This window comes from Dermacentor variabilis, chromosome 1 (assembly GCF_050947875.1).
Source record: "Dermacentor variabilis isolate Ectoservices chromosome 1, ASM5094787v1, whole genome shotgun sequence".
In the NCBI taxonomy this organism is placed as follows: domain Eukaryota; kingdom Metazoa; phylum Arthropoda; class Arachnida; order Ixodida; family Ixodidae; genus Dermacentor; species Dermacentor variabilis.
The window spans coordinates 41,646,982-41,660,789 of NC_134568.1; the positions used below are offsets into that span (position 1 = coordinate 41,646,982).

The following is a 13,808-nucleotide window of genomic DNA, read 5'->3' on the forward strand; positions in this document are numbered from 1 at the left end:
ATTCTTGGGAGGATGCGAACTATTGCTGTATATAATCGGTAAGGTCTGGCTCTCTCATAGACGTAGCCTGCTATAATGCGCAAGTCGTCATCGTTTAGGTCAACACTGTGTTCGTGGAGATGAAATTTAATGTATTTTAGCTGAGATGTTATGTTTTATTACAAAAACAGTTGACGGCTTCAAATATTCGAAAACTTTTCGGAAAATATTTGCGTTTACAAATGGTAGCAATTCAATTCGAAGACCGCATTGAATTGCTTCGCGCGCCAGACTACAAAAAGGAATTAATAGTTCAATGCGACGCAAGCGACAGAGGTATGGGCGTGGTACTTAGTCAGGTCGGCGACGATAACGAGGAGCATCCTATCCTCTATGCCAGCCGTAAAGTAAATCTAAGAGAGGAAGCCTACAGCGCTTCAGAGAAGGAATGCGCTTGTTTAGTTTGGGCCGCCCAGAAGTTGTCGTGTTACATGTACGGAGCGAAGTTCATCTTCGAGACCGACCACTGTCCTCTGACGTGGCTCAATCAAATGTCACACAAAAATGGCCGCTTGCTCCGATGTAGTCTTAATCTCCAAGAGTACAACTTCTCCGTTAGATATAAGAAGGGAAAGTTGCATAGCAATGCGAATGGTTTGAGCGCGCTAATTTGAATTCTGCGTTTGAGGGTCCCGCCTAAATTTTAGGGTTACTAGTGTTAATTTTATTAAGCCAAGAAGATCGCATCTCATTTAGCAAGATTCCCTCCATGATTGCTGAATTTGTCAGCACGAAATTTCTTCAGAAATTGGCATTGCGAAATGCAGCATTTTTTTTTGTTTCTGCACTTATTTTTTTTTTTTTGAAGCCTATAGGGTCTAAAGTGACAGCCAATGTACGTCATCTCGGCGTAGAGCCGTGTTGTGGGGTTCATTTTGCAGTTGGTGGTCCTTGTTGGATGTTTTGGGGCGGTGACATTACACAAGTGGTCGCTGCGAGCCAAGGCATCACCCCCTGGCCACCAGGCATTCTCTTCCTGCCCAGCGGTTATCTGCGCTAGACAGTCGAGATTTTCCGGGACATGGAGGCGCTGTTAAGAACGGCCAGCTGCAGTGCAAGTTTGCCAGCCATTTACGCAAGCGGTGGCAACCTCATCTTCGAACGCCGCCGCCAACCACTGGCCATGGCGCGACTAAGTCGACTTTGTGTCGGGAACAATTCGCGCATCCTCCACTCTCCGTCGCTTTAGCTAGGATGCGTTTGACGAAGTAGGCTTTGTGCTGAAACCGCCACCGTTACGGTCTGGCCTCGTCGCCGTTGTGACTGAAGGAGTTCGACGAAGCAGGCTTTGTGCGCAACACGACAACGCCGCCCTGTTCTGCTATGAGTGGGGGAGTTGCCGCGGGAACGCCGACGAAGGCCCCTTCCCACGTGCCGACTAAGACGCAGGACAATGGCTACCCGGGCGTGCTACCCGGGTCCCCTCCGAGTTCTACAAAATTCGTGTGGTGTCCGTTTCGGACCGTGAACACGTGTGTGTGTGTGCATGTGTCTGTGTAAACTGTCCCGCGGAGAGGCGGCAGTTTACGATGACTAAACGAACGTTCGCGTCACCTTGTATCGCGGGAGGACCGAGTGTTTAAAAACTGCTGTTGTGCGGATGCTCGACACACTTAAGCAGTCACGTTGGACTGAGACACTCTCTCAAGCAGTCGTGTTAGACTGACGTACTTTCTCTCGCAGTCATGCTAGACTGATGAACTGCATGTAAATACCGTAAATAAACCCCTCTCCTCGTTCTCGGTGAGAAGCAGTCCTTCCCTTCATCATCGTCCTCAGCGTGGATAACGGCATGGGCGAGCTACCTTCGAATTGATGCCGGACTCCAATCTTGACAACGGGTTACGAGCGATGGGATTCAGCCCCAATCCTGACACCATGGAGGCTTGGACGCCATCCCCGGGCGCTAGTGACAGCGAGCCCGAACGGACTCAGGCGCTTAGAAGGGTCGTGGACGGAGGGGGATTAAGACCCGTGGCTCCGTGTTTCGCGCCTGCGCCATCATAAAGCAGAGATGCAGAGAGCCTGCTATCGGCCAGAATGCCTGTTTACTTCTACTTCTTCTTCCCCTCTCCATCCATGGAGTCCGACCGCGCGAGCCTAAGTGTGTCATTCTCTTCAATACAATATATAAATGCAAGACTCTTCTCTTTCAAATCGCCTTTGGCATATGCAGCGCGACCCACCTCATCAACCAGCCTAGTGAATACGCATGCAGTGCTTCTTAGCGAGTCAAAATAAGAGAGTAAAAACTTGAGAAATTTTTTTCAGGAAATTTACTTAACCATTTTTTAGAACAATCCCGCATATGTGGAACTGAATCCAGTGAGCATTCTGTGCCCAATCGAAAAAACTCCTATGCGCCATATTCACTAATTCCAGTGAGCCACATTGCGGTGGCATTAAAAAGCCGTTCATTCCTATGTATCATATGCGGCCACCATGTGACATATGGAACTGTACTAGATTTTATATGTGTCCTGATATGTTTTCCATGTTTTCCAAGTATTATGTCTCCTCCATCTTTGATTAAATCGACTGTTATTTCATCTTCTCCTGCAGCTCTTGATCGTTTCATCTGGCGGCTCTTTATACGAAGTGTCTATGGACTGCAATGTCATCCCAATGTCGTGTGTAAGAATTGTAGTCGTGCATATCAAAAGGGGGTATGTCGCCTTGCCGTCGTCTGCCTTATCCACACCAAAGACGACGTTGAAAAGAGGAGCAGCTTCTCATCGGGAATGAAGGAATATAATTTACACCAGGAATAGACAAGGTTACTTCGCAACACTCTGGCGTGACTGAACTGATGTACACCGAAGGAGCCGAAAAATGTCTACCTGAATCCCCTCTGCCCTCCCTATATCTGTAGGTCAGAGAAACCGACAGGTACACCTTCCTCTAATCGGAGCATCTAAAGTAACCGAAGACTCCGCCTTCAAGAGATGGCCACGCGCAATTACATATTACCTTTGTTCACTAAACACAATGTGGGAATACCCACCGGCCCAAGCAGTTAACTACCCCAGATACAGGAGGGAACCACTTGCTGAAGAAGGGGTTCAAACTTGCCTCACTTGACCCATATCGGCTGATTGAATGGACAATCAATTAACTGGTTCGTTTGACAGTCGTCTTGAGCGGCTAGCAATGGCCGTTACACTTGCTTTCACAGGAGCTTCTTGATCCCGTCATCGTGATCCGCGGTCGAGCAGCATCCAGAAAACACCGCTTTACAACCGCGCATTCTTCGTCAACCATGCATGTCACGCAATGCCATCACCGCTGGTCCGGTGGGGCGTGCTGACACCTTCACGATGCTGAAGCGGTTGACAGTTCGCTGATGCTACTGGCTTATCGTAGCGATGCGTTCGTCGTCACGCCGTCATCGTCACACATTCGTTGTAATTCCAGCATCATCATGCCGTCATCGTCATTCCAGCTTCTTCGTCATGCCATCGCTATCACGCTGTCGTCATCATACCATCGCCGTCGCTCCAGCGTTATCCTCCCGTTGTCGTCATGCCAGGATCGTTATTCCAGACTCGTTATATGTGTGTCATTGTTGTCATAGTGTCATCGCCATAATAGGTCAGAGAAACCGACAGGTACACCTTCCTCTAATCGGAGCATCTAAAGTAACCGAAGACTCCGCCTTCAAGAGATGGCCACGCGCAATTACATATTACCTTTGTTCACTAAACACAATGTGGGAATACCCACCGGCCCAAGCAGTTAACTACCCCAGATACAGGAGGGAACCACTTGCTGAAGAAGGGGTTCAAACTTGCCTCACTTGACCCATATCGGCTGATTGAATGGACAATCAATTAACTGGTTCGTTTGACAGTCGTCTTGAGCGGCTAGCAATGGCCGTTACACTTGCTTTCACAGGAGCTTCTTGATCCCGTCATCGTGATCCGCGGTCGAGCAGCATCCAGAAAACACCGCTTTACAACCGCGCATTCTTCGTCAACCATGCATGTCACGCAATGCCATCACCGCTGGTCCGGTGGGGCGTGCTGACACCTTCACGATGCTGAAGCGGTTGACAGTTCGCTGATGCTACTGGCTTATCGTAGCGATGCGTTCGTCGTCACGCCGTCATCGTCACACATTCGTTGTAATTCCAGCATCATCATGCCGTCATCGTCATTCCAGCTTCTTCGTCATGCCATCGCTATCACGCTGTCGTCATCATACCATCGCCGTCGCTCCAGCGTTATCCTCCCGTTGTCGTCATGCCAGGATCGTTATTCCAGACTCGTTATATGTGTGTCATTGTTGTCATAGTGTCATCGCCATACTGTCGTCATCATGCCGTCGTGGTCGCTTCGTCGGCGTCATTTTGTTTGTAGCGATTTCAATGTGGTCATATCAGTATAGTCCTGCCCTCGTCGTCATTTCATCGTCCTCGCAGCTTCGTTGTCATGTCTTCGTGGCCGTTCAATCATCATCATTTTGTCGCAGTGATTCCGCTGTCATGTCATTGTCGTCATGACGTTGTCCATCCAGCGTCATCGCCGCAATTTCTTCGTAATCATGCGTAGGATGCGCATGATCAAGAGCCACAAGTTCCTGTCGAGCGAGTCGGTTCCCGCTTATCATTTGCTGTATGCTTGCAAATGGTTGATAGACTAGAACATTGTTCTTTGCAAACACTAATGACAGGTTCGAGTAAACCGACTCCCATAGCGTGTGGGATCCGCATGTTTTCTTTCTTTTTCTCATTTGCCAGCTGAATAGCAAAGCCGGCATTGCTTGACCGCTCTCTACATGTACTTGCGGGATAAGCACGCCATGTGCACCAGAAATCTCCGGGATGCGCACTCTGGGCTCTTTTTGCGAATCTTTTCAGAGAAGCGTGTCAATTGTAATGTAAGAAAAAAAGAAAAAAAGTGGGCTTTGATAAAAGAAGCAATCTCCGGTAGCACTCGCCTAACCTTCCAGTTTCTCACCGGCTGTGGGATGTAAGTCAGGAAGAAAAGGCAAAGATGCCATTGATAATAGTTTTTGGACTGGAAAACAACACTCAGGTGCTGAAGTCCCACGCTGCTCGTTTTGACTGTCTGACGCACAACAGCCAATTTGCGGAGCGGTGAACTTGTACGGAACTATGCCGAGCAAGGTTTCCAAATTAAAGAAAGTTATATCTCCCCTAAAATAAACATAAAAATGAGGTAATTACATAAAAGAAACGCCAAAAAACAAGCTATCTTATGCGCTTTCTATGATATTTTCAGATGGAGCGCCTCGTTGCGAAAATCAGGCCTAAAACTGAAGGAAAACCAACATTTTGGCACGTTTGTCATACTTTTGCCAAAAGTTCGTAAATTGTACTGGCGCCATCAATTTTAACTTGAAGTACAGCCCTAGGACAGTGAAGTAAAATAATTACGATGAACAAAGGAGTAGGTATTTCGCCAGTGAAGCATAGCCAACTTGGCGAGATTTTTGCAACATTTCTAGCACCTTAAGCTGCGTTTCCAACTGAAGCTTCCGATAAAGACCAGTGCATATTGACATGTGCTTAAATTGTTTATGTTTTTGGTGACCGTTCTCGAGATAATTTTTGTTACAGTGTCATCGCTCAGCCCAAGACGCGCAACGGACGTTTCTGTATCGGCTAGATATATTATCGCTGATTTTATCTGTTGGCTATCGTTCACCCAACCGTGTAATCAGATTAAATTTGCGATACGAATTGTGTAGTACTTTCTGAAAGGCATGCAGCCACCAGCAACTACGCCGCCATCTTGGACAAGTGATGTACAAAAGCAGACGTGCTTGACCCACAGAACCAGATTTCGACGATTGGCGAGTGTGCTCTCCACTCTCAATGTGCTGAGCAATAATTTTTTTTTTTGCTGGGCGCAGGTTCGTCCAGTGAACAGTTAGTTTCGTAACTTGCGTTGCACACTGTAGTTCATTACCGTCACTAAAACGTGACAGTATTGAAGATAAATCATTGTAGGTTCAGCGGACGAAGTAGGGCAGCATTGTGCACTAAAATAAGTTTGGTATTAATTTTCTAGCGGAACCATGTTTCAAGTACTTTAATAAGCTTAAGGAAAATATCACGTTACACAAAAACATATAAGGTATCCCAGCTAACGTTAAAGAAGTATGGGGTTTTACGTGCCAAAACCACTTTCGGACTATGAGGCACCCCGTAGTGGGGAACTCCGAAAATTTCGACCACCTGGGGTTCTTTAACGTGCACCTAAATCTAAGTACACGGGTGTTTTCGGATTTCGCCCCCATCGAAATGCGGCCGCCGCGCCCCAGCTAACGTTATCCAATATGTTCAATAAAATAAAATATTTCAAAAAACACGGTACAAACTACGATTATAAAATCTACGATGTTTGGTGTTCATAGACACTGACGAGTTAACACCGCAGTTCTTATAACTGCATCTCGCACTGTGTTTTTTGAATAATTTGCTTCGTTGAACGGCTTGGCTAACGTTAGCTGGGAAACACAGTATACTAGAAAATGACTTCGAGTAAGGTAGAAAGTAACCATGTTTTTTTTACAAGAAAATCTGAGACGCACGAGTAAATCGTCTGGGACAGTTGGTGTGCAGTAACCTGTTTTGTACGACAGAAGTGCTAAACAGTAGCTCACTATGGTGAAATACGCTAACAGAAGGCTGCTTTTCTACAGCGTAAGGTGTTGCGTTTCGCCTGCGACACGTGGTTTTGCCGGCGCGACTGCGGCGGGGCGGCAGACATTTTGGCCCGATCGTCGTCGCCGCAACACTCATCGCCAGGTGTTTCCAGGCGCGACTGCGGCGATGCGACCGCCTAGGGATCATCCTCGCATTCCAGTCATTGTGCCCGAAACAGGCGATGCCAAAGCAGGGATCTCATTCCAGTTATTGGGCCCGAAACAGGCGATGCCAAAGCAGGGATCTCGTTCCAGTCATTGTGCCCGAAACAGGCGATGCCAAAGCAGGGATCTCATTCCAGTTATTGGGCCCGAAACAGGCGATGCCAAAGCAGGGATCTCGTTCCAGTCATTGTGCCCGAAACAGGCGATGCCAAAGCAGGGACCATCCTCTCATTACAGTCATTGTGTCCGACCGGCAGCGCCACGACAGGGTGCTACGAGATCGTGCTCGACATGGTGCTACGGCATCGCTACGACAGTGTGCGTCACCATTAGCCCATTGTACATTCACGTGCTCGTCTTTTGAGGGGTTCCTTCTTGCCCTCAACTGCGAGAGTATAAAAACAGCTGCCCCCGGACGCCAAAAGGAGGGCTCCGATTTCTTCTGTTGAGTGAAGTGCTCTCCCGTCTCTCTACTACGGTCAAACCTGACCGCCAACTCTTTGCGATGTTAAAATAAACAAGTTGTTTCGTTGTTACCAGTCGACTCATGCTTTGCCGGGACCTTCGGATGCTTCCAGTTGTACCCCAGGCCGCCAGGCCAACGCTACCCTTGGGGCTTGCGACCCAGGTACAACCACGGGCGTCAGCGCCGAGTTCCCAACAGATCGTACCAGCAGTCCGATCCCAAACATCTGGTTGGCAGCGGTGAGATCGCCTCCGACTTCAGACAACTGTCTGCCAGCGGTGAGATCGCGACAACGGAGGCCAGCAGCGAAGAGATGCAGTTGACTGTATGCTGAGCAGCTCAACGACGATCCGGGAGCAGTGCAACGAGCCCTGTGTGACGACTGGTTGCCTGCAGCGGAACGACTGCGCGGAATTCCTGCCTGCGAGGTTTGGTGAGTGCGGGACTTTCTTCTTCTGAGCTTTGCCAGGCTTTTGTTAGTGTTAGAAACAGAGCTGGTAATTGTGGTTGTCGTTGCTGCCGGGTTAGTTGCGGCAAGACAATAGTAAGCAGTAGAGAAAGCAGCATTCAGAGCAGCCATGGATTTGAAGTCGTTGCGCAAACCGAAATTGTTGGAGCTTGCAAGAGAGTTGGGTCTGGATGTCTCAGACAAACTAAGAAAACCTGAACTGCTAAAGGCTATTCTTGAGTTAGAGGCTGAGGATGACGAGCTGTCGGAATGCCTTGAGACTATTGAAGAGAGGGAGACTGCAAAAAGACAGGAGCGCGAACTTAAAGAACAAAAAGAGAAAGAAAAAGAAGAGCGTGACCATCAACACGCTTTGGAAATGAAGCGTCTCGAGATAGAGATGGAACGCGCTCGTAATGGAAGTCAGGCACACGGTGCAGGAGAACGCGTATTGTTCAAAATGACTGACCTAATGCGGCCGTTTAAGCTTGGAGAGGACATTGGTTTGTTCCTGGTTAACTTTGAGCGAACGTGCGAGAAGCAGGGGTTCTCTCGGGAAACGTGGCCACAGCGCTTGCTCACTTTGTTACCCGGCGAGGCGGCCGACGTAGTCGCTCGCTTGGATAGAGAGGAAGCAGAGGATTTCGACAAAGTAAAATCGAGTCTGCTAAAAAAGTACCGGCTGTCTGCGGAGGCGTTCCGTCGGAAGTTTCGGGAAAATGAGAAAGGCAGAAGTGAGTCATATACAGAGTTTGCGTATAGGCTTATGTCGAACATGCAGGAGTGGCTCAAAGAAGAGAAAGCGTTTGGTGACCACGATAAAGTTCTGCAGTGTTTCGGGCTAGAACAGTTTTATAGTCGGTTACCGGAGAACGTGCGATACTGGGTCTTGGATAGGCCAGACGTGAGTACGGTGGCTAGAGCCGCTGAGCTAGCCGAGGAGTTTGTGACGCGTCGAGCTCGCGGAGCTAAGGACGGTCAAAAGGGTGAATTTGGCTCGAAGTTTGAGAGGCCGAAGTTCACAACCATGAGATTAAAGGGGGACACGCGTAGTGCGGATGCGAGCGAAAGCAGTCCGACCAAACGTAAAGAGACGGCGGCAGCCAAACGCAGAAAGCGGTTCGAGATGAGGCGAGCGCGCTTGTGTTATACGTGCCAGAAGCCGGGTCACTTTTCGGCGCAGTGTCCGGAAACAACACCAAAAGTTGTGTTTTTTTCAATAGGCAGCACTGACGAGAACATGAAGCTTCTCGAGCCTTACATGCGAGACCTCCTCGTGAACGGGAAAGAGTGCCGAGTGCTTCGCGATTCCGCAGCTACGATGGATGTAGTTCACCCGTCTTACGTAGAACCCCATATGTTCACGGGCGAGTGCGCATGGATCAAGCAAGCCGTGGAAGCTCATAGCGTGTGTCTGCCGGTAGCAAAAGTGCTTATTGAAGGACCTTTCGGAGCGCTTGAGACGGAGGCGGCAGTGTCATCTATGCTGCCACCCCAGTACCCGTACCTATTTTCAAACAGGTCCGATCACCTCCTGCGCGAGAAGGGGCTTTTGTTTGGTGAAGCTAGTGTTCAGGCCTTAACCAGATCGAAGGTTCGGGAGCTCGCTGCAAAGGCGGTAGTTGCGGGGCCGACGTTATCAAACAACGAAAAAGGGTCAGAGGCGCAGCAAGCTGATATTCAGAGCACACCCGAACTGAATAAAATTGAGTCTGTAGCGTTGAAGGCGCCAGATACTGGAGAGGAAAATCCCGATTCGGGAAAGTTAGAAGAGCTATCTACTGATTTGCTCATCGCGCCTACGTCAGACGGACTTGATAGGTTGCTAAAAGTCAGCCGGTCGGCTTTGATAGCCGAGCAAAAAAAGGATGGCAGCCTGGAAAACGTGCGCTGCAATGTCAAAGAAGGTATCGCCAGGAAAACTGCGCGTTTTGTGGAAAGAGGTGGAGTCCTGTACCGGAAGTATCTAGACCGAAGAGGAGTGGAGTTCGATCAGCTGATCGTGCCTCAATGCTATCGCCAGGATCTGTTGCGCTTGTCGCATGGGGGTTCGTGGTCCGGACACCTAGGAGTTAAGAAAACTAAGGACCGTCTCTTGCAAGAGTACTATTGGCCAGGGTGTTTTCGGGACGCAGACCATTTCGTGAGGACATGTGACACTTGTCAGCGGGTGGGCAAACCAGGGGACAAATCGAGGGCGCCGTTGAAATTGGTACCTATCATTACGGAGCCTTTTAGACGGCTCGTTATTGATACTGTGGGACCTCTGCCGGTAACAGCCACGGGGTACAGACACATTTTGACTGTGATCTGCCCAGCGACAAAGTTCCCTGAAGCAGTGCCGCTTAAAGAACTCAGCTCAGTTGAGATAGTTAATGCACTACTGTCCATATTTGCGCGAGTTGGTTTTCCTGCAGAAATCCAATCAGATCAGGGCACAGTGTTTACTAGCGCTTTGACGACAACTTTTCTCGAAAGGTGTGGGGTAAAGCTGTTACACAGCTCAGTGTACCACCCACAGTCGAATTCCGTTGAGAAGCTCCACTCCGTCATGAAGCGCGTGTTGAGAGCGTTGTGTTTTGAACATCGAACTGACTGGGAGCTGTGTCTGCCTGGGGTGATGTTTGCTTTAAGGACCGCGCCGCATGCGGCTACGGGGTTTTCGCCAGCTGAACTGGTGTACGGTCGCTCGCTTCGATCTCCGCTTCGCATGCTTCGAGAATCATGGGAAGGTAGGGGCGACGACCCAGTCGTGGTGGAGTACGTGCTTAAGCTCCTCGAACGCTTAAGAAGGGCACAGGAGTTGTCAGGTGAAGCAATGACAAAGGCCCAGCAGAGGGCCAAGGTTTATTATGATCGGACAGCCAGGGCCCGTCGTTTTGAGGTTGGCGATGAGGTCATGATATTGCGCACATCGCTAAACAACAAACTAGACGTGCAGTGGGAGGGCCCAGCACGAATTGTTCAGAAACTGTCGGACGTTAACTACGTGGTAAGTCTGCCAGGAAAGCGGAAAGCACAGCAAGTTTACCACTGTAATCTGCTCAAACCTTATAGACAAAGGGAAGCAGTGGTGTGCATGATGATAAACGTTCCTGAAGAGCTTCCGGTCGAGCTTCCGGGACTAGGCTCAGTGACGAACAGGGAAGACACCGGTCAAGTCATTAGTGACCTTATCAGTAAAGCACCGCTGTCGCCCGAGCAGAAAACCGAACTACACCAGCTATTACAAGAGTTTCAAGGTCTGTTCTCTGAGAGGCCTGGTAGGACTTCTGTACTTACTCATGATATAGAACTTACCTCCCCAGAGCCAGTACGATCCAAGGCGTATCGGGTGTCACCCCGCCAGAGCGATATTATGGAGGCTGAGGTAAAGAAAATGCTACAGCTCGGTGTTATTGAGGCAGGTGAGAGTGATTATACCTCCCCTTTGATTTTAGTTGAGGTACCGGGCAAGGAACCTCGTCCTTGCGTCGACTACCGCAGGCTTAATTCCATCACTAAGGATCAAATTTATCCGATCCCTAACATCGAGGAGCGCCTTGAGAAAGTTAGTAGCGCTCAGTTTATTTCCACCCTAGATCTTGTCAGGGGTTATTGGCAGGTTCCACTTACAGAAGAGGCTAGTAGGTATGCGGCGTTCATTTCACCAATGGGAACATTCCGTCCTAAAGTGTTGAGTTTTGGTTTGAAGAACGCGCCATACTGTTTTTCAAGTCTCATGGATAAAGTGTTGCGGGGACAGCAAGAATTCGCTTTACCGTATCTAGACGACGTAGCGATATTCTCCGCATCCTGGTCTGAGCATATGACACACTTGCGGGCAGTGCTAACCCGCCTGCGCGAAGCAGGCTTGACAGTGAAGGCTCCTAAGTGCCAGTTAGCACAGGCCGAGGTTGTCTACCTCGGTCACGTGATTGGTCAGGGTCGTCGCCGCCCCTCTGAAATAAAAGTGGCCGCTGTGCGAGACTTTCCGCAACCGCGCACAAAGACCGATATTCGGTCGTTCTTAGGTGTCGCCGGCTACTATCAGAGGTACATCCCTAGGTACTCTGATATCGCGGCTCCCCTGACGGATGCTCTAAGAAAAACAGAGCCTCAAACAGTCGTCTGGGACGAGACCAAGGAAAGAGCTTTTAGCGCCCTAAAGAGTGCCCTAACAAGCCAGCCTGTGCTACGATCGCCAGACTATACAAAAGGGTTCATTGTTCAGTGCGATGCTAGTGAGCGAGGCATGGGCGTTGTACTGTGCCAACGGGAAAATGGAGAAGTAGAACACCCCGTCCTGTATGCTAGTCGTAAGCTGACCAGTCGTGAGCAGGCGTATAGCGCCACCGAGAAAGAGTGTGCATGTCTCGTGTGGGCCGTTCAGAAATTGTCATGCTATCTAGCCGGCTCGAGGTTTATCATTGAGACGGATCACTGCCCTCTCCAATGGCTGCAGACCATCTCTCCCAAAAATGGCCGCCTCCTGCGCTGGAGCCTCGCTTTACAACAATATTCCTTTGAGGTGCGTTACAAAAAGGGGAGTCTCAACGGTAACGCCGATGGCTTAAGTCGAAGCCCCTAACGTAGGAATCAGCCTCAAAATTGTTTGTTACTGATGTTTTTCTTCCTGAGGCAGGATTTTTTTTTAACATATTGCTTTTGTTTAGTGTTTCAAAGTGATGATATGCTTTCTAGTGCAATTTTTCAATTTGTGGACGCGTTCTGAGTGATGCTAGACTACTGTAAGGAACTAGGCAGTGGTATAAAAAGGGGAAAGAGCCTGGCAGGGCTTAGTGAGGGTTGTGCCGTGCTTGCTGACTGAGCGGTTGAGTTTCAGCGTAGTTCTAACGCTTGCCGGGAACGAGAACAAAAATGTGAACTCTCCCGAAGTCACTTTGCAGTGTCCCGTGCGAACCTGAACGAGAGAACGAGGCCTTCTCTGTGCGCTGCGCTCAAGAAACGTCGAGGGACGCCCGACTTCGGTTATGAGCATCATCGAGCGACATCCCTCCGGACAGCGGATGCAGTCCCCTGTCCATCGGGATCTCCTTCCCCCGGCGGGGCGGTCTGTTGCGTTTCGCCTGCGACACGTGGTTTTGCCGGCGCGACTGCGGCGGGGCGGCAGACATTTTGGCCCGATCGTCGTCGCCGCAACACTCATCGCCAGGTGTTTCCAGGCGCGACTGCGGCGATGCGACCGCCTAGGGATCATCCTCGCATTCCAGTCATTGTGCCCGAAACAGGCGATGCCAAAGCAGGGATCTCATTCCAGTTATTGGGCCCGAAACAGGCGATGCCAAAGCAGGGATCTCGTTCCAGTCATTGTGCCCGAAACAGGCGATGCCAAAGCAGGGATCTCATTCCAGTTATTGGGCCCGAAACAGGCGATGCCAAAGCAGGGATCTCGTTCCAGTCATTGTGCCCGAAACAGGCGATGCCAAAGCAGGGACCATCCTCTCATTACAGTCATTGTGTCCGACCGGCAGCGCCACGACAGGGTGCTACGAGATCGTGCTCGACATGGTGCTACGGCATCGCTACGACAGTGTGCGTCACCATTAGCCCATTGTACATTCACGTGCTCGTCTTTTGAGGGGTTCCTTCTTGCCCTCAACTGCGAGAGTATAAAAACAGCTGCCCCCGGACGCCAAAAGGAGGGCTCCGATTTCTTCTGTTGAGTGAAGTGCTCTCCCGTCTCTCTACTACGGTCAAACCTGACCGCCAACTCTTTGCGATGTTAAAATAAACAAGTTGTTTCGTTGTTACCAGTCGACTCATGCTTTGCCGGGACCTTCGGATGCTTCCAGTTGTACCCCAGGCCGCCAGGCCAACGCTACCCTTGGGGCTTGCGACCCAGGTACAACCACGGGCGTCAGCGCCGAGTTCCCAACAGATCGTACCAGCAGTCCGATCCCAAACAAAGGTTAAAAAAACACCACTTTCGGAAAGGAAAAAAAATGGAGGTGCCGGGGTTTGAACCCGGGACTTCTCGCATGCGTAACGAGCACTCTACCTCTGAGCTACACCCCC

General features: G+C 49.9%; 1 non-coding gene across 1 annotated transcript; it reads right to left on the reverse strand.

Moving 5' to 3' along the window:
- Positions 1-13,736: 13,736 nt before the first annotated feature.
- Positions 13,737-13,808, reverse strand: TRNAA-CGC (transfer RNA alanine (anticodon CGC)). Its single transcript has one exon. It is a non-coding gene; the product is annotated as a tRNA-Ala (tRNA).